The following is a 15,771-nucleotide window of genomic DNA, read 5'->3' as shown; positions in this document are numbered from 1 at the left end:
TCATGGAAAATGCTTCCTAATAATTTTTTTTACTATTATTTTTTAGGCCTGGATATTGGGATATGAATCAGCAAGATCATATGTTATAACATACTGTCCTCGTGTAAATTTAAATGGTGTAGTTCTTTAGCTCACATCCTACCCAACACCCTTAAATTAGTTCTTATGGGAAAATTTGTTTGCTACCTGTCAAATCACTGTCACACTTCTAAGGAATGCATACTAAGTGGGTAGTAGGATATGTTTGTATCAGGAAATCCCCTCTGCATATCTAATGCCATCAAAAAAACCTACATCTTATTAATTCTGTTATTTATAACTCCGTAAGTGGAAGCTGAGGAGATTTAGAAGACTTAGAAGCTGTTAATCAAGGAAAAAGGCTTTTTTTTTCTTTTTTTTTTCTTTTTTTTTTCTTTCTTTTTTTTTTTTTTTCACAAAAATCATGAGCTAAAAGTTCATTCAAGTTAATGGAAGACTTCATATAGTTCATAAGGGCGCTCCTTAAAATATCCTTGAAGATACTTAGACAGTACTGATAATAGTGGTATTTTAAGCTCTGACCTAATAAAGACTTAAGCATATGCTTAGCTTTGGTTAAATCATTAATCCTACTGAATTCAATGGGGCTAAGTGACATAATTTTAAGTCTTTGAAGCTGAGAAGTGACAGTGTTGGGGGTCATGTAGAAGGCTTTCTGCCCAAGTCCTGGGCTGGGCATGCTTCCTACATCTCTGGAGTCACTGTAGCATTGCTATTGTTACATTGTTACAGCAGTTGCCACCCTCAGCAGCAAACAGGTTCTCATTTTGCAGTGTGCTGCCTGCTTAATACAACAAATAAAAAGAAATATATTTCATCAGACCAGATTTCCCATGGGAATTACCAACAGACGCACTGGACCATTTGCTGCTTTGTAGATACAGAAAGAGTGACAATACTTCCTAAATAAGACAGTCTTCAGCATTCATTGTTAATAGGCATGTTGGGATTTTCAGTGAGTATTTATGTAGCAGCCTCCAGGATTATAAATTGACACTGCTGCTTCCCCTTAAAGACTGATGAACTCAAGGAGTGTACCGTTGTCTCCCTCTTGGACTGTTAGCATTTAGTGGTGTGCATGCTGACAGACATGGTATTGATTTTTATTACTGCAAACATTTCTTCATAGAAGAGGAGCAACAGAAAGGAAAAGAAATAATACTGATTTCTGTTTTTCTTTTTTTCCAGCAGGACTATGATCTTATAGATGTAAGTAGTAGAGGAAAGGAATACTCTTGTATTCTGGACCATCCTGCTACAGAATCTACATTTCTCCAGCCTTGTTATTACCTCTGTGTCTTGAAAACACAATGAGGGCATGTCCTTACTGACAGCGTAGCTTTATCTTCTGATATCAGTTTATGGGTCCTTGAGACCTTTCCAAATTGCCATTACCCTCCAGCACACATTATCTTGCCAGGAAAGAAAAGTCTACACAGAAAAGTGTGCTTCAGATAGCCTAGAACACTTCAGAAAGGACTACAGAAATACCACTCTTAGATCCAGTAGGGAATTTGTTTTAAAGGAGTATTTAAAATTGTGTTGTTTGTTTGGTTGTTTTCCTATATATTACTGTCAGTCCATAATTCCATTGTTTATATTCAGTCACTGTCTTCTGTGTGAAGAATCTCATGGCCAGTGGCATTTGTTTTAACTTTCTCTTCACTTATTTTTAATGCAGAACAGCTTGATCTAAGGACTCTGAAGTGAATGCAAAGTCTGTCCGTGAGTTCAGTGGCCTTCAGAGCAGGCTCATAAGGATTCTTGGTGATCAAAATTTGGCTGAAATGGGTGACTGCATCAGTGCTGTGTTGAAAGAACAGCCTCTGGAGTGTCTGTGAGTCTGGTTTGCTCCCTTTCCTGCCTGCCTATGTTGACTCATCTTTTGACCAACCAGGGATATACCGTCCTGTAGTTGCTGGTAATGGTGCTCTGGTTTTACCTCATGTGATGTATGGATAAGCAGTTCACTCCTAGAGCAGTCATGGGGCCAACCTTTGCAGGCAGTAATGGTTTAGTTAATGAGTGCACCACTCCAAATAACTTAATCGCTTAGATCCATGTGACTACAGGCTAAACTGTGAATTAAATATATCATCCTTTCCTGCATTAAATGTGCTGGTGTTCTCTTGCTGATATTCCACAGTTGTGTTTTACACACATCTTTTTAAAATGTTTGTTAAAATTTATGAGCAGTGCATTCTTCCTGAGCCACCATGTAAACATTGGCTTTTAAACAACTAACTTGTAAAGGTAGTATCTCAAGTCCCTTGCAAACATAAGAACTTCAAAGCAGTGAGTAGTTTTCACACGTAGATGTGAGAGTCAGTCAATGAGAATTATTCCTCCTTTTCCCGACATAAGGTATACTTCAGCTAATGCTTTTCTCACCTGGTCTCTAACACTTTGTGCTGTTTCACAGGCCTTCCACTTGAGACATAGGGATAGTATCCATTTCAGCAAAAGTTAGATGACTGTAGGTGTCTCAGTCAGCACTTTTGATGTTCTTCATTATAAATGGAGAGAACCAGTATGTGGTTTATCAGCCTCATTTTGAAAGTCAGCATTAGGGTGAATTCTTCTCCAGGCACTAGAAAGGGCTTTTTCATTACTGCCTTTGCTGTGCACACTGACATTTAGGATGTCTGATGTTAGATAAGATGAATCCCATCCCAGTCTGGTGAATTTATGTGAAGACCGAATGCCAGATAAAAAGAAAAATAAAATGCAAAGTCTGCAAACCCATATTTCATGGGAAAAATTACACTGGTTGTGTTTACTGTTCATCATGGAGCAAAGTATTGGCTGCTTGCGCAGAGTACAGATGTCAGAAGGGTGGCAGATAAGTACCACGTGAGGATCTGTTCTTTGGTGCCTGGGATTTGCCAGTGCTTTTCTGCCATGTTAGCAAAAGTAAAGCCCTCCTGGCCAGCACAGATGAGCTGCTGTAAATGATTTATGATTTTCTCAACTAAAACCGGCCACATGGGTCACTGTGTAAACAAATGGGAATGATAAGATATAAATAACAGAGTTCTACATATTCCTGGATATGGAGTGAATGTATTTAGCATTATATCATCCCTCTCCTCCATGTGGTCAGAATGTAGGTGGAACCAGTGCATTCTTTTACAGCCTCCCTTTTTTAAGTATGACATCAACTGCAAAAACAGGAGGAAAGTGTAAATTAGGACACCTTAATCAACAGTACTCCAAAATAAGTTGATGGGGCTTTTTTTTTTTCCTCTGTAGAGAGGCACAGAGTAAACAGGTTAATCAGTTTAAGATTCTTTTATAAGGTCACAGTGCTCAGTGTGACTTACTGGAGATGAAATTTGGCAGGCAATATGTTCATAATATGATCTAATCATGTTTGGTAGTGTGCGGAGGGAAATAAAGAAATTGGCTGAGAGGGGATTGCTCAAAAATTGGCAGCTTTGCAAAAACTGTGACTTCTCTGTGGAAATCTCATCAGAATGATGAGCCAGCCAGCTTTTCAGAGCCTGTCCAGAAGTTTCCCTTTCAAAATATTTGTGCATGAGTGATAATGGATAACTTCTATTACTGGATGGCTGTTGCACTGCACTTCAGGACTGACCTGAAGTATCCCCTGCTATTTCAGCACTGGACTCCAACAGCTCTGCCAAAAAGCCTCGCTCCTCAGTCCCTGATTTTTCTTTCAGGCTTAGGGGTCCATAAGTCTGCTGGAATATCATCAGGCCTCATGAGACTGAATAACCTCTTTGTGTAGCGTCCTGCCAGAAATGACCCAGACCACATATTTCAACAGATACAACTATAAAATCATTTGTATAACCTGCTCTAGCGCACAGCCGCATCCTGTTCTCCACTGATCAAGACTAGTTCAACTCCCAAAGTGTTTATGATTTAGCATTTGTTATCCTGAGTGCTTGCTATCTACAAATTTCCCTAATAACCATCTTATAAATGCTATGATTTTGCTTCCAGAGGTATGCTGTGGAAAGGATTCATTGCCTAACTACATGCTGCACCAAGAACCGTTTCTCTAGTCAGTTTTGAATAGGCCACCTTCCATTCCACGAGATTACACCGTGGTTTCTAAAAATGAAGGCAGACACGTACCTCTGTAATATTTTCTCAGTGTCCTGTCCATCCTGCAGTCTCACATCATGCATCTGAAATGCAGTGCCTGGGATGAGGTGATTATCCCATTGGTATTCTGAGCGCACAGCTCAAGCATGGCTACCATTTGGATGTTCTTAATGAACTCCTGTCTTCACCTGTGCAATCCCCCATTATTTTCAGCATGGATCTCACTGTCGTGTAGGTTTACACTGCAGCCTCATTGATATGAGTTACCACATGCCATTGCCTAATTTTACCATAAAGCCCTTGATTTCTTTTCTCTCTTCATGCACTTCTTTCCCACATGCTCAAGTACACAGAGACAAAGTCCCATTGTGTGATCACTATGAGATAGCTGAAATTTTTGCACCAAAAATTGCTCGTGTTAGAAACGAGAAATAGTAACATCACAGTCACTAACGAGTGATTCATCATTCTGTAGAGCTTTGGCAACATGTCAAAGGGCAAATGTTCAGGAAAATAGAATATTTTCCCAGTGTTAGTAAAATGTTCAGCAAAATAAATATGAACTCCCTGGAGATCACTGGCAATAAACATCTAATTGCAGCCTCCACAGAAATGCATCATTCTTTCTGTTGTTTTCTGTAGTTCCCCTGGATAAGGAATGTAACTGTGAAAGATTAATCTCTAGATAATGGATTTCTCATGACAGGAGTTTACCTTTTCTGTAACTTCTTTTGACTCTTCAAAAACTAACTCAGGGGTGTTCTAAGCATTAATTGCCAGCCTGAGATTTGGTCTGGGGTGCAGCCCTGGGCACATGCTATTGAAGAGATTCTGTTAGCAAGGCAGATGGCCATGATTTAGCCATCTTATCTATTGTGTAACATAACTTATTTATGAAAAGAACTAAGCAGGTGCTGGGCCAGTGAGACAGTGAGTTCCATAGCATATTCTGCAAGTACCTTTACTTGAGGCAGAAACCCTTCTTTGAAGCAGTTTTCCATCCCAAGTATGATTACTGGATTCCAGAACTGCTCCACCATGGAAGGTGGGCAGCAAGCACCTGCCTGAAAGGAAAGATGTTAGTCATTAAACCTTACTGATAGCCTGCCAAAGAGAAACTCTTTGGGAGGCTGAGCTGGCTGCAAGTGTTTGTTAACTTCTCCAGCTTCTTTATGAGAGAGAAGGGGGAAGGAAGATCTCTAGTGTCAAAGCAAAAAGACCAGATGTTGGTCATGGTCAATAAAGCTGAGGAATTCACAAAGAACAGGAAATCTTCACAGGTAAGAGGATCAAAGAAACATGTTTTCACAGCAGAAGAGCTTTTCTTAATGTGTGCGAATAGTCAAAGTCAAAGCAAACTGTTCTTTAACAAGGAAGAAAAGAGTGAAATACCACGACTGAGGAACAAAATCATTTTGTTCAAGTCAAATGTCTCTCGGAGAAAGTTGAGATAGAGGCATTCACTGCTTTGTCTTCTATGTTCTCGTACTTCTGCTTTTATTTAAAGTAAGCCACTTCTTTCTGCAGGACTTTACACCCGGTATTTACTTTCCCTGCCATAGGTATCACAATGCTGTCTCCTGCAACCCACAAGCAGAAATACCAGGAAGAGATGCTCCTATGCCTGCACCCCATGGGACAAATGCAATGATGCCAGCATGACGTGGCCACAGAGCACTTGGGTGCAGCAGTGGCTTGTCAAAGAGCGTAAACCAGCAACTCTGAGAACAGTGCCCTCGGATATATGTGAGGCAAGGGCACCTTATGGGGAGGCCCACAGATAAAGGAGCTCTCAAACAGATACTTATCTTCGTGTGGATAATGTTTACAATGGATCCTTAATGCCTTCTTAAATGGGATGGAATGAAACATGCTTGTCAGCCACGGTTGCAATATCCCGAATGGGTAGAACTGTCACACTGAGATCATGATCTGGTTTAAATTGATCTATCAGATGTGAGGCTTGCAGAGTTTTCAGATGTCTCCAGAAGCGTAATTATCTTATATTCCTGGCACAAAGGATTAGCAGCTGTTTTTCCTTATTCTTTGCTTTTTCTGTCCCAGCCTCTTAAAACATGTTATCCTTGTGTAATGTAGAGAAAATTATGATTAAGTTCACATGGTTAATAACATAGCACAGTTTGTAGGAGGAGGAAAAATATCGATTAGGTCAAGCAATATAGCAGGAAAAAACAGACAAGCTTTTAAGCACACAAAGGATGAGTGAGCCCAGCAGGCTGTCAGTTTTATCAACCATATCATTTGGTTTAACAAGAGCAGTTTCCTCTCTGTGAGCTGGCTCATGTGAATCCTCTTGGGACACAGTGTGGAGAACATGCTGGGAGTGAGGGAGCTTACTGAAGTCTCTCTAGCACCCCACTTAATAAACTGGCACAGACCTGGGTGAGAAAAGTCTTGTTATTATCCAGTTGCCTTGAAATTGCTCTTAATTCAAGTCAGGATAGGGTCAGTTAAAATTACATTTATTCATGGAATCCAAACTAGACAGTGTTGTCACAAAGTTTATAACATATAAAGTAGAAGCAATGGAAGGACAAAGCACAGTTGAGTCTTGATAGGGAAGGGCTCTCTCTTGCCGTCCTCTGCTTTCCCTCTGCTGTGCCCCAGTAGCTTGCTGCATCCTTCCCCTTGCTCACATGGGCAGTGGCCTGACCGCTCTTCTTTGTTAAAATTTGGGTTGCCTGACTTTCTTGGAGTCTTAAGTGTCTCTGCAATGAACCAGGTGTTATGTTCAATTCCTATCTGTCCACATGCCCAGGCATGATATCTTCTGTGTCCTCCCCCTACCTACATGTCTAACGTGGTGTTGTGACCTTACACTGAACCCCATACTTCACAACAATCTGTACCTTTTAGGAGCGTGCTTGATTCCAGTCCTCTCTGAAATAACCACATACTTCACCTCAATGGGTTTTGACTGAAAGCAGGCATGTAGAGTTAATTAACCTCTTTATGGCAATAGTGGGTTTAGGGTTGTTGACTTCTAGTATCTTTCTTGTGAACTTATTCAGAAGTATCTTACCTTCATGCCTGTTGAGAATTAATGAATGCTTTCTCACAGCTCTGAGCAGAGACTTGAAGACTGTATATCATTTCTTCCATGAGGGGCTGAGACAGATGGGCTGGCAGCAGGATTAAGCTGAGGAGTGTGTTTATTTTCATGGCCTAGAATAAGATGCCCAGACTGTTGAATTTCTGTTTTATAAATTCCATTCTTTCTTCTAACACAATCAGAGCAAATTCCCACTGGCTTCCATTACTGCTGCCAGTGTCAACTCTCCTACAGCCAGAAACTGAGGTGGCAGAGGGTGCCTAGATAAGTCAAATGCAAATAGCTGAGAAGCTTGCTGAAAGAGCCTGGGTGAGGGTTTGGGTGCTCAATGCCTTTCTGTTAACAGAATGCCACTGGAGGTAGAATAACACAAGGCAACCTGTGGCAAAAAAACATTCTCTTTGTGTTACTTTACACAAGAAACACAAAGCAGTTTGTAGAAGTGCTTGTTTCAGGACTCTCAGTGCTCCCAGGAAGCTCTGCTGCTCAACAGATGCTCTTGTTCGCTGCTGGTTTTGTTCCTTTAACACCCTGGGGTGTTTTGAGCCCATAGCTGGTCCCACAGACAGGGCCAGAGGAGGCACAGCTGGACCACATGCCACTCGGTGGCTCTTCAGCAGAAACTTTTGCCCTGGCTGTGGCTCCTCAGTAACATTTCCTGAGCTGCATGGAGAAGCAGAAAGAGAATAGCAAAAGGAAGTGAGAGATAAGCTGCTACTTCTCTTGTTCCTTCTAGAGATGAATGAAAAAGGCCTGAAAAGTGGGACTTCTTCTGCTTCTCAGAAAGTCTCCATTTTCTTCTTATGTCTTATCCTTTGAAGCATCAGAAAAATTGAGTCTTTGCTGCTTTTTCATGTGAAACTGAATGGATATCTCTCATATCAGCTGTGTAGAGCAGACTGAGCTGAATCTTTAGAGAACTGATACTTTTATTACAGTTTTCCTTAAAGGGATTGCATTAAACATGTACTAACAAAGCCCAGCATTTTAAACAGCCTAGATACAATTTAATCATGCTATACCTTTGTCATAATATGCCAGACCTCTTCGTTCTCAAGCTGTGCATACAATCTACCAGGGAAAAAAAGTAGAGACAAGATCTGGTTTTTTCACGTACAAAATATCCACTGAAAAATTAACTCCAAATGCCTATGAGATGAAGACTCTTGCAGGACTGCATTGTAGCTAGGAAAGGTGAAAAAAAGGCCATGAACCCATCTGTTCCTCTCTGGATATCATTCCCGGCAGCTGAGAATAGAGATGGTTTTGCTTAGGGAAGCTGGTCTCAGCTCTTAGTGTGGTACTCTGGCTGGGGCTGTACTGAACTGACAGCCACCAGCTTTGGGCTCCAGCACTGCTGCAGCAAGAAGGTCCACAGATCTCCGTGCTCCGGTTCTGCAGGCTGCTTGACAGATCCAAGAGGCTCACAGCTGACAAACAGTGAAAAGACATTCCATCTTCAGAAGTTGCTTGTCTGAAGGATACGGAGTTTGATCCCACTACCTGTTAGCTCAAAAATGTTGTGTCCTACCTCAGTGCACAGTGTTGTATTGGGGTTGCATTCAGGAAATAGCATCGGATTTCCACTCTGTTGCTGCCTAGCAGGCTGCCAAGCTGCCCGTGAGCATGAGGCAGGCAGCAGGGAGGCTGAGGCACCAGCACATGGCTGTCCTCTGCCAGCTGGCACCAGGTGGGAGCCCTTGCCATGAGCAGAGCACTGGGAAGGTCTCCCAGCTGGAGAACAACACCTCATGGAATGAATGTTTCTCACTGGAAAGCAGATGCCTTGGTCAGAAAGGATCCCTTGAGCTGGAATGTACCTGGCCCCAGTTTTGAGGAAACTTGGATGAAATTGTGAAAACCATAAGCTGGTTTTTGTTGTTTTGTTTTGTTTTTTTTTTCTTCATTTACTTAGAAATTGCTGAAACTCGGGGAACACAAATCCACTGAGACAGAATCAAAAGCAAAAGGTTGTCATTATTCTCATGTACCCTTTTACCTGCTGTTCACTATGCCTTGCCAGGACACACATCGAGAAGCTTAACAAGTCCTCAAATGAAGGAACACAACTCTCTTTCTTTCTATACAATGAAAGCAGATAGACTCATGTGACATCAAACAGAGTTATTCAGCAATGATGTCCTTTGTATAAGTGAGAGACTTTTTTCAAGAATAAGATGGCTGTGACACTAATAAAGCTAATCAGCTATAGATTTCTGTATGATGATTTTCTTCCTTGGATATCAAAGGACTTCACAAGGAATGGCATTCTTATCCTGTCAGCATAGAAGAAGGGAACTGATACAACAGAACTGAAAGAACTAGTTCAAGATCAAATAGTGAATCAAGGGGAGAGAAATAGGCCCTGTTCCCCACGATTAGCTTGTCCATGGCGGGTGCTAAAGGTGAGAGCTTTGTCCTCAGCCTGGTCTTCAGAGGGGGGAATTCACAACATTGGAGTTTCATCTCCTCTCTCTGTTGCTGTGTCTGATCTTCATCCCTTCCTGCCAGCTTGGCACACGCTGGGGCACCATACCTCCTCCTTCCCATTGGGCTGAGCTCACTGCAAGGGCCTCAAGGCAAAAGGAAGGGCAGCATCCCCTGACAGGAGGAGGAAAATGGCTCAGGCACTGGGAGCAGCTGAATGAGAAAAAGAAATGGGGTCACTTGGTTGAAATGCAGATGTCATTCCCATCAGACGCTGAGGAGTGGGACCTTGTGGTGTCATTTTCTTCAACAGGTGACTCTGCGGCTGTATGTAAGCAGCAGTGCCAGGGCTCAGTCACTCTAAACCTCTCTGCAGCGGATAACGCACATGCACCTAATAGAATCCTTGCCCAAATATTTTATAGTCTCCCTGGCATGGACACTTTGGAGCTTGGAGATTTAGGGAAGGGGAATGGTTTCCCAGAGATCTCCAAGGAAACTTGTGGCAGAAGTACAAACACGGAGAATTCACATCTGTTGGGCTGAAGCTGTGTCCTGACTTCAGAAGTCAACTGAGTACTTTCAGAGTGCAATTTACCTGCCTGTCTTCTGCAGGCATTTACCGGAAACTGCTGTGCCATGACGGTTAGAGACTGAGATCCACAGAGAAGATAAATGAAACAAGAAAAGCCTCTTTTGGTCTGCTCTGGATAGAAGTCAGAAGGTTTATATATGGAAATTATCCTTTTGCTAAGGGTGAAGGGAAACCTGGGAAACCTCCAGAGCCGGCATCAACAACTGTATACATCATCTTCAACAGGGAGCTGTCAGGTAGCACAGAGCAGCCGGGTGTCACCAGTGAAGAATCTCTGCTTTCTGGGGAAGGGAGAGGAGGGATCTGTCTGGGACTCAGAGATGGGTGGCTCAGCAGGGGCAGCTCAGCCAGCTACTACGGCTGGATTAACAAATTAGGCAGATGTGTTCCCTGCTTTGTAGTTAGAGCATAGGGCTGAAAGGAAGAAGGCACAGTCAGAAGAGATAATGCGGGAAGAGCTCAGTTTCCAGTGTAGTGTCAACTGAATGGCCGGAAGGGATTCTGATGAAAGCCAGCAGCCTGGAGCAGGATGCTGCCTGTCTGCCTCTAGTGCATGTATGTTTAAGGCCATATGATCCTGTCTCCTCATCCCACATATAACACAGCATTATAAATTACTGATATTTCCCTTTCTGTAATTCCCAGTGCTTAAATTAATGCTAAGCCTGTGTCTTTAAGCCCTGTTTGTTGCTCCTCTTGTTACCATAGCACTTAGTGTTTCTATGTTGGAGATTTCCTTTTTTTTTTTTCCAGACATTACCCCATCAGCACAGCTCCAGACTTGGGATTCCAGCCACTTTTGGCTAAAGGGGAACTCGTTTTTGTTGCTATAAAAGTATCAAGCCATGTAAATACTAGTGGCTTAGAGCTGGGTCTTCGTGTCTAGGAACAGCAGCAAAGCTCAGTGAGCAAGAGAGAGAGGAGCACAGACCTCAATGCATCCCAGCTCATTCCTCAGAGCCAGCACGTCCTTCCAAGGACAGGGAGAGGAATGGACCTTTCCAATCCTCCAACACAGTTGCAAGACATACTGGTTTGTTTTTTTTTCAGTGTGAATGATCCTCTGGGTTGCACCTGCATTACAGTTGGCCAAGGCTGGCAGGACCCACTGAAGTGCTGCCCAACAGTAGGGGACTGGTCTGAGCCATACTGAAATAAGGGGTTATCCACTCAAGAGTGCAATGTCTTGGAGACAAAAGAAATTTCTCCTTTAGGGCCTGATCTCAGGATGAGCAGCCCTTTAGGAGATGCTGGTTTACAGTTAGAGCTAGGCTGTCCATAAGGACCTGCAGTACATGGTAGACATGTGTATGATAACTGCTGAGGCCTGGCCTGAAGCACTGATTGAGCACCTGGGGAAAGGACCCGGTCAGCCTTGGGAGCACAGGTGAAGGCAATTCAGACTGGAAGGGGTGCAGCCCGGCTGCACCTCTCGTAGACCTCATTTAAGGGCTGACTCCACTAGGAAAGGGCTTCTTTCTGAAAATCCCTTCTTGGTGAAGTTTTCCCTAACCTGGGATTTTCTGATATCGGTGAGCAACCTTCTTCCCTTCCTTTATATCACTTTTTTATCATGTGAATCCTTCTGTCGTTACACCCTGGTGTAATGCTTTTCCCATCATATTGATCTGTTCAATTGCTCCGTGGAAGAAAGTGTGGCACCAGAGCCCCTCACCTTCCTCCACCCCATTTTTGCAGTTCTGTCTATCTGAGTGCAGTTTGCTGTCTGCGCTTGGGGTGAGGGAGGCCAAGAGTCCCTTGAGAAACTGTAGCAGAGGGGGAGAAAAAAGGAGAGAGAATCTGAGACTTTTGAAGTGAACTATTGGCTGCTAAAACCAGGGAATTCAGAGGGAAATTCAGGCTGGGTATGGGGTGAGTGCTGCATTCCTTCTTGTTCTGGGCCCCTTCAGTGTTCTCCAGCCATTCAAAGCAAGAACAAAGTTCTAGTAGCACTCATGGAAGGCAGTACCCAGGCATTAACTCTTCTCTGAGACACTTCATTGGTCCCAGTCTCTGGTTGCCTGTCTGGACAACAGAAGGAATGAATGGGGTTTTAATTGCCTTAGTAAAGTGCCTGCTAAAATAGTGATGGAAAATATGAGCTAAGCACAAAGTATCACTAATACTAAGCTGTTCCTTATAGCACTGTTAATGCTGCTTTCTGCAAATTATTGCTATTGACTCACCCTAGCACTCACATTTATGCTGCACGAGGTGTCAATCTGTTACATTGCGGCACAGATTGAAGGAATGAGATAAAATGCTCCAGGGAATTGTCATGAAGCTTTAACTAGCTCTGAGTAACAGCTACCGCTAATTATTAACATTATGTGTTCAATTAAATTGCATTAAAATAATAAAGCATTCCAGCTACTGTATTATGTCATATTATAACACATCAGGTGCAGCAGAGCATACTGCTAATGTATAAGGAAATTACAGAAGATATAATTTTAGAAGTGGTGAAAAATGAATTTGAAGTAGCATTGCTGTTTTAGAAAATCCGGAATGCTTTTTTTCATTCAAATTCTGTTTGTGGGCCCCATGGATTTTGAGGTGAAACAAATCCAGGATCGTTCCTGGAACTTTTCATGAGACTCAGACAGGAATCATGGTGCCAAATTCAAGCAGTCTTCCTGGTGTCTGCCCACTTGTGCTTTCTTGCGGTTTTGGACGAGTGCTTCCTGGCTTATACTCGTGGGCTATGTTGCTGTCCAGGGAAAACCCTTGAAAGAAAGGAATTTCAGCACAGAGCTTATTGGCCCTATTGCCCTGATTTATTTTTATTGCTACTAGTCCTTGTTGTATTTATTTATTTATTTTTAAGTTTGCACATGAAAGGAAAAAATGTTTCTGGCAAAGGGGAACTGATAAAATCCTCAGGGGAATGTCTCCTGTTTGAACTTCCTTGAATTCCCAGGAGCAAAGAGGGCTGATGGCAGCAAGGCTGAGGGGGTCAAATAAAACATGGCTGGGGAAAACAGAAAGGGCTGAGAAGCCGTGCTGCTTCCCATCAGCAGGCTTCCCTGAGCACTGCTGTTGGGGTGCTGTGAGACAAATAGCCATGACCTGAATGTGCCGCGGGAAATTCTTGGCTGTTTCTCGTTAGTGCAGGGCTCGGGCATTCCCTTAGGTGATGTGGGGCAGAGGCACCGTGGGCTGGGTGACCCTTCTCATCCCTGTGCTACTTCTTTCTGCTCCAGGGCACTGATGGTTTCTGCTCCTGCCCTTCACCAGCCCCTCTATTTCCTAGCTAATTGCCCTCTCACCAGCCATGCTGATAGCCAAGCTAAATTCAATGTTCTGGTTTTTCTCAGTAGAAATATCTTTAGAAATTTAATAGCGCAACTCTTCACTGATCAAGGCTGCCTGAAAGGAACTGCTACAGGCAGCCAGCTCTCCTGGAGCAGAGGCTGATTTCATCTGCTGTTGTTTTATTTTAAGGTTGCAGACCCCAGTGATGTCATCTTTCTGCCAATTCCACCCCTGTCAGCACATCCAGGAACATGGAGTGTAAAAGCTCCCTGCTCCAGGAAGTGTCTCAGCTGGCTCTTGGCTTCCCGTGGCTTCTGGAGGCAGAGAACACGTGCACAGAAGGCAGCTGCTATCTCATGTCAAAGCTGACATCCCGAACTGTAGAGCTCCCAGCATGTGGATCAAGACTGGATTGGGTGGCTTGGGCCTCATCACACACTGTGTGCAGGAGGTAAATTCCAAATCCTGCCCTGCCTTGGTGCAAGGGAACCTCCTCCCTCACATCTGTGGTCCCTTCAGCTGAGCACTGTATTGATAAATGCTTTGTTTTCTTTGTTGGCCTCATTTCATCCAGAGTGAGGAAGAAGGCTCCTAGAAACAAGTCTTGATAGAATTCACTTTGCTGTTGGTGTGCTAATCATTGGGCTCTACTAAAAGCAATAAATCATGGAATAACTTGCATTTAACTAGCGATTCTTCATTGCACATTGATGGCATTTTAACTGCTTCTGGCCATTACAGAGCATTTGATCATGAGTAGAAATGGTTAGATTCAACCTTGACATTTTAACATAATAATGCAATTAAGATGGGTGTTGCACATTAAATATTATTTTCCTTCCTGAGCAGAATTCATAATATGAGCCCATGTAGTTCTGTCTCAGAGTAGCCTGAATATCTCCCTTCCATTGCATTTTTAGCCTAGTGAATATTGTGCCTGCCTTGGTAGCAGAAGATCGGAAGCTCTCGGAAGCTTTGGGTATATTCCTGAGCACCACAGCTGCTGGGGAGAGATGCTGTCATGTTATGGCTACATAGTGCTGCTGATACCACAGCCCAGAGAGAGTCAGTTCCATCACAAGCAGTGCACCTTCCCAACAGTGGAGAATGAAGGTCCAAGGTCTTCACAAGGGCTTTGTTCTTGCTGTCCTTTCTCCAAACAAAGGAGGGAGTACTGAGAGGTGTTTTATGTTGCTGCTTCAGGCTGCAAAACCTTATGGTTGCTCAATGCTGCAGCTCAATGAGCTGCTGGTGGCACAGACCCTGCAAAGTGTTGATGCTTTATCTGAAGAGCTGTGTGAAAGGACAACTAGAGAAATGCAGTGCATGTATGTGGAACAGAGCTGGAAAAGGACCTGGCACAGCTGTGTTTGCCTCCATCGCACCACAGTCCTGAAGCAGACAGATGTCTGCTCACACCCATCTAAGAGCTTCCAGAAATACATGGGTGTTATTTTCTCCATCATACCCTTGTTTGTTGTGCTGCATCCTGTTATCTCCTTGGTCTGTTTTGTTTTCTGTTTGTGAGTTGGTGGGAAGTCAGCTCCTATGATGGCTAGTAAAGAGCAGGAGGAAGAGAGAGCTGACTTCAGTCTTGTGACTATGTTTGTTTTTCTCCTCATTGGGGGATTTGTTTCATGACTCTCACTGAAGTGTTTACAGAAACTTTGACAGCTAGGCAGAAAGTCATTTGCAAGGAAACTGGGATAAATCAAAACAAAAATGTTGGTTGGCTTCCCAGAGGAAGAAAAGCTCTTTTCTCTTTTTTTGTGATGTCCACACTGCCCTTCCTCTCCACCCACATGCTGTGGGAGCTTGAAGGCAATACATGGGAGCAGGGCAGAGATAAAGGCTGAACTAAGCTTGAGATGGAAGACAGAAGGAAGCTCATTTATTCCCAAAACCCTTTTGCTTTTTTCTTTTCTTTAACTTGATGTCAGTGAGAAGGACATGGTCATACACGAACCAGAAGTTAATTTCAGTGACAGTGAACGGTGACAACAAAAATAATACTGCTGTGTTGGCATCCTCTAGTCCCCACCATTTCCAGCTGTCAGGGAGAACTTGAGGACTGCTTTAGACATTATCGGGTAACTTATCCTTACAGCATCCTATTCTGCAAGCGGAGAAATGGAGGCACAGATATGCTAAGGTTCACACTTGATGCTGCAGGGAGATGCAGTAGGGCCAGCTGTAGGAACAAACATCAATGCTCTGTCAGGCTGGATTTTTGGCTGTGAGAAAGGCTAAGTAAAAGACTCACCCTTGCACTTTGCTATTTCATCTCTCCTGACAAAAGCCATGCTTT

The 15,771-nt window shown here is 43.2% G+C and overlaps 1 long non-coding RNA gene across 1 annotated transcript; it reads left to right on the top strand.

Moving 5' to 3' along the window:
* The first annotated feature begins 11,637 nt into the window (after positions 1 to 11,637).
* On the top strand, positions 11,638 to 14,132 carry LOC140253460 (uncharacterized). Its single transcript, XR_011903856.1, has 3 exons — positions 11,638 to 11,740; positions 13,653 to 13,914; positions 14,038 to 14,132. It is a non-coding gene; the product is annotated as an uncharacterized lncRNA (long non-coding RNA).
* The last annotated feature ends 1,639 nt before the right edge of the window (positions 14,133 to 15,771 follow it).

Source organism: Excalfactoria chinensis, chromosome 5, assembly GCF_039878825.1.
Source record: "Excalfactoria chinensis isolate bCotChi1 chromosome 5, bCotChi1.hap2, whole genome shotgun sequence".
NCBI lineage: Eukaryota > Metazoa > Chordata > Aves > Galliformes > Phasianidae > Excalfactoria > Excalfactoria chinensis.
This window is presented reverse-complemented; position numbering and strand designations above follow the sequence as displayed.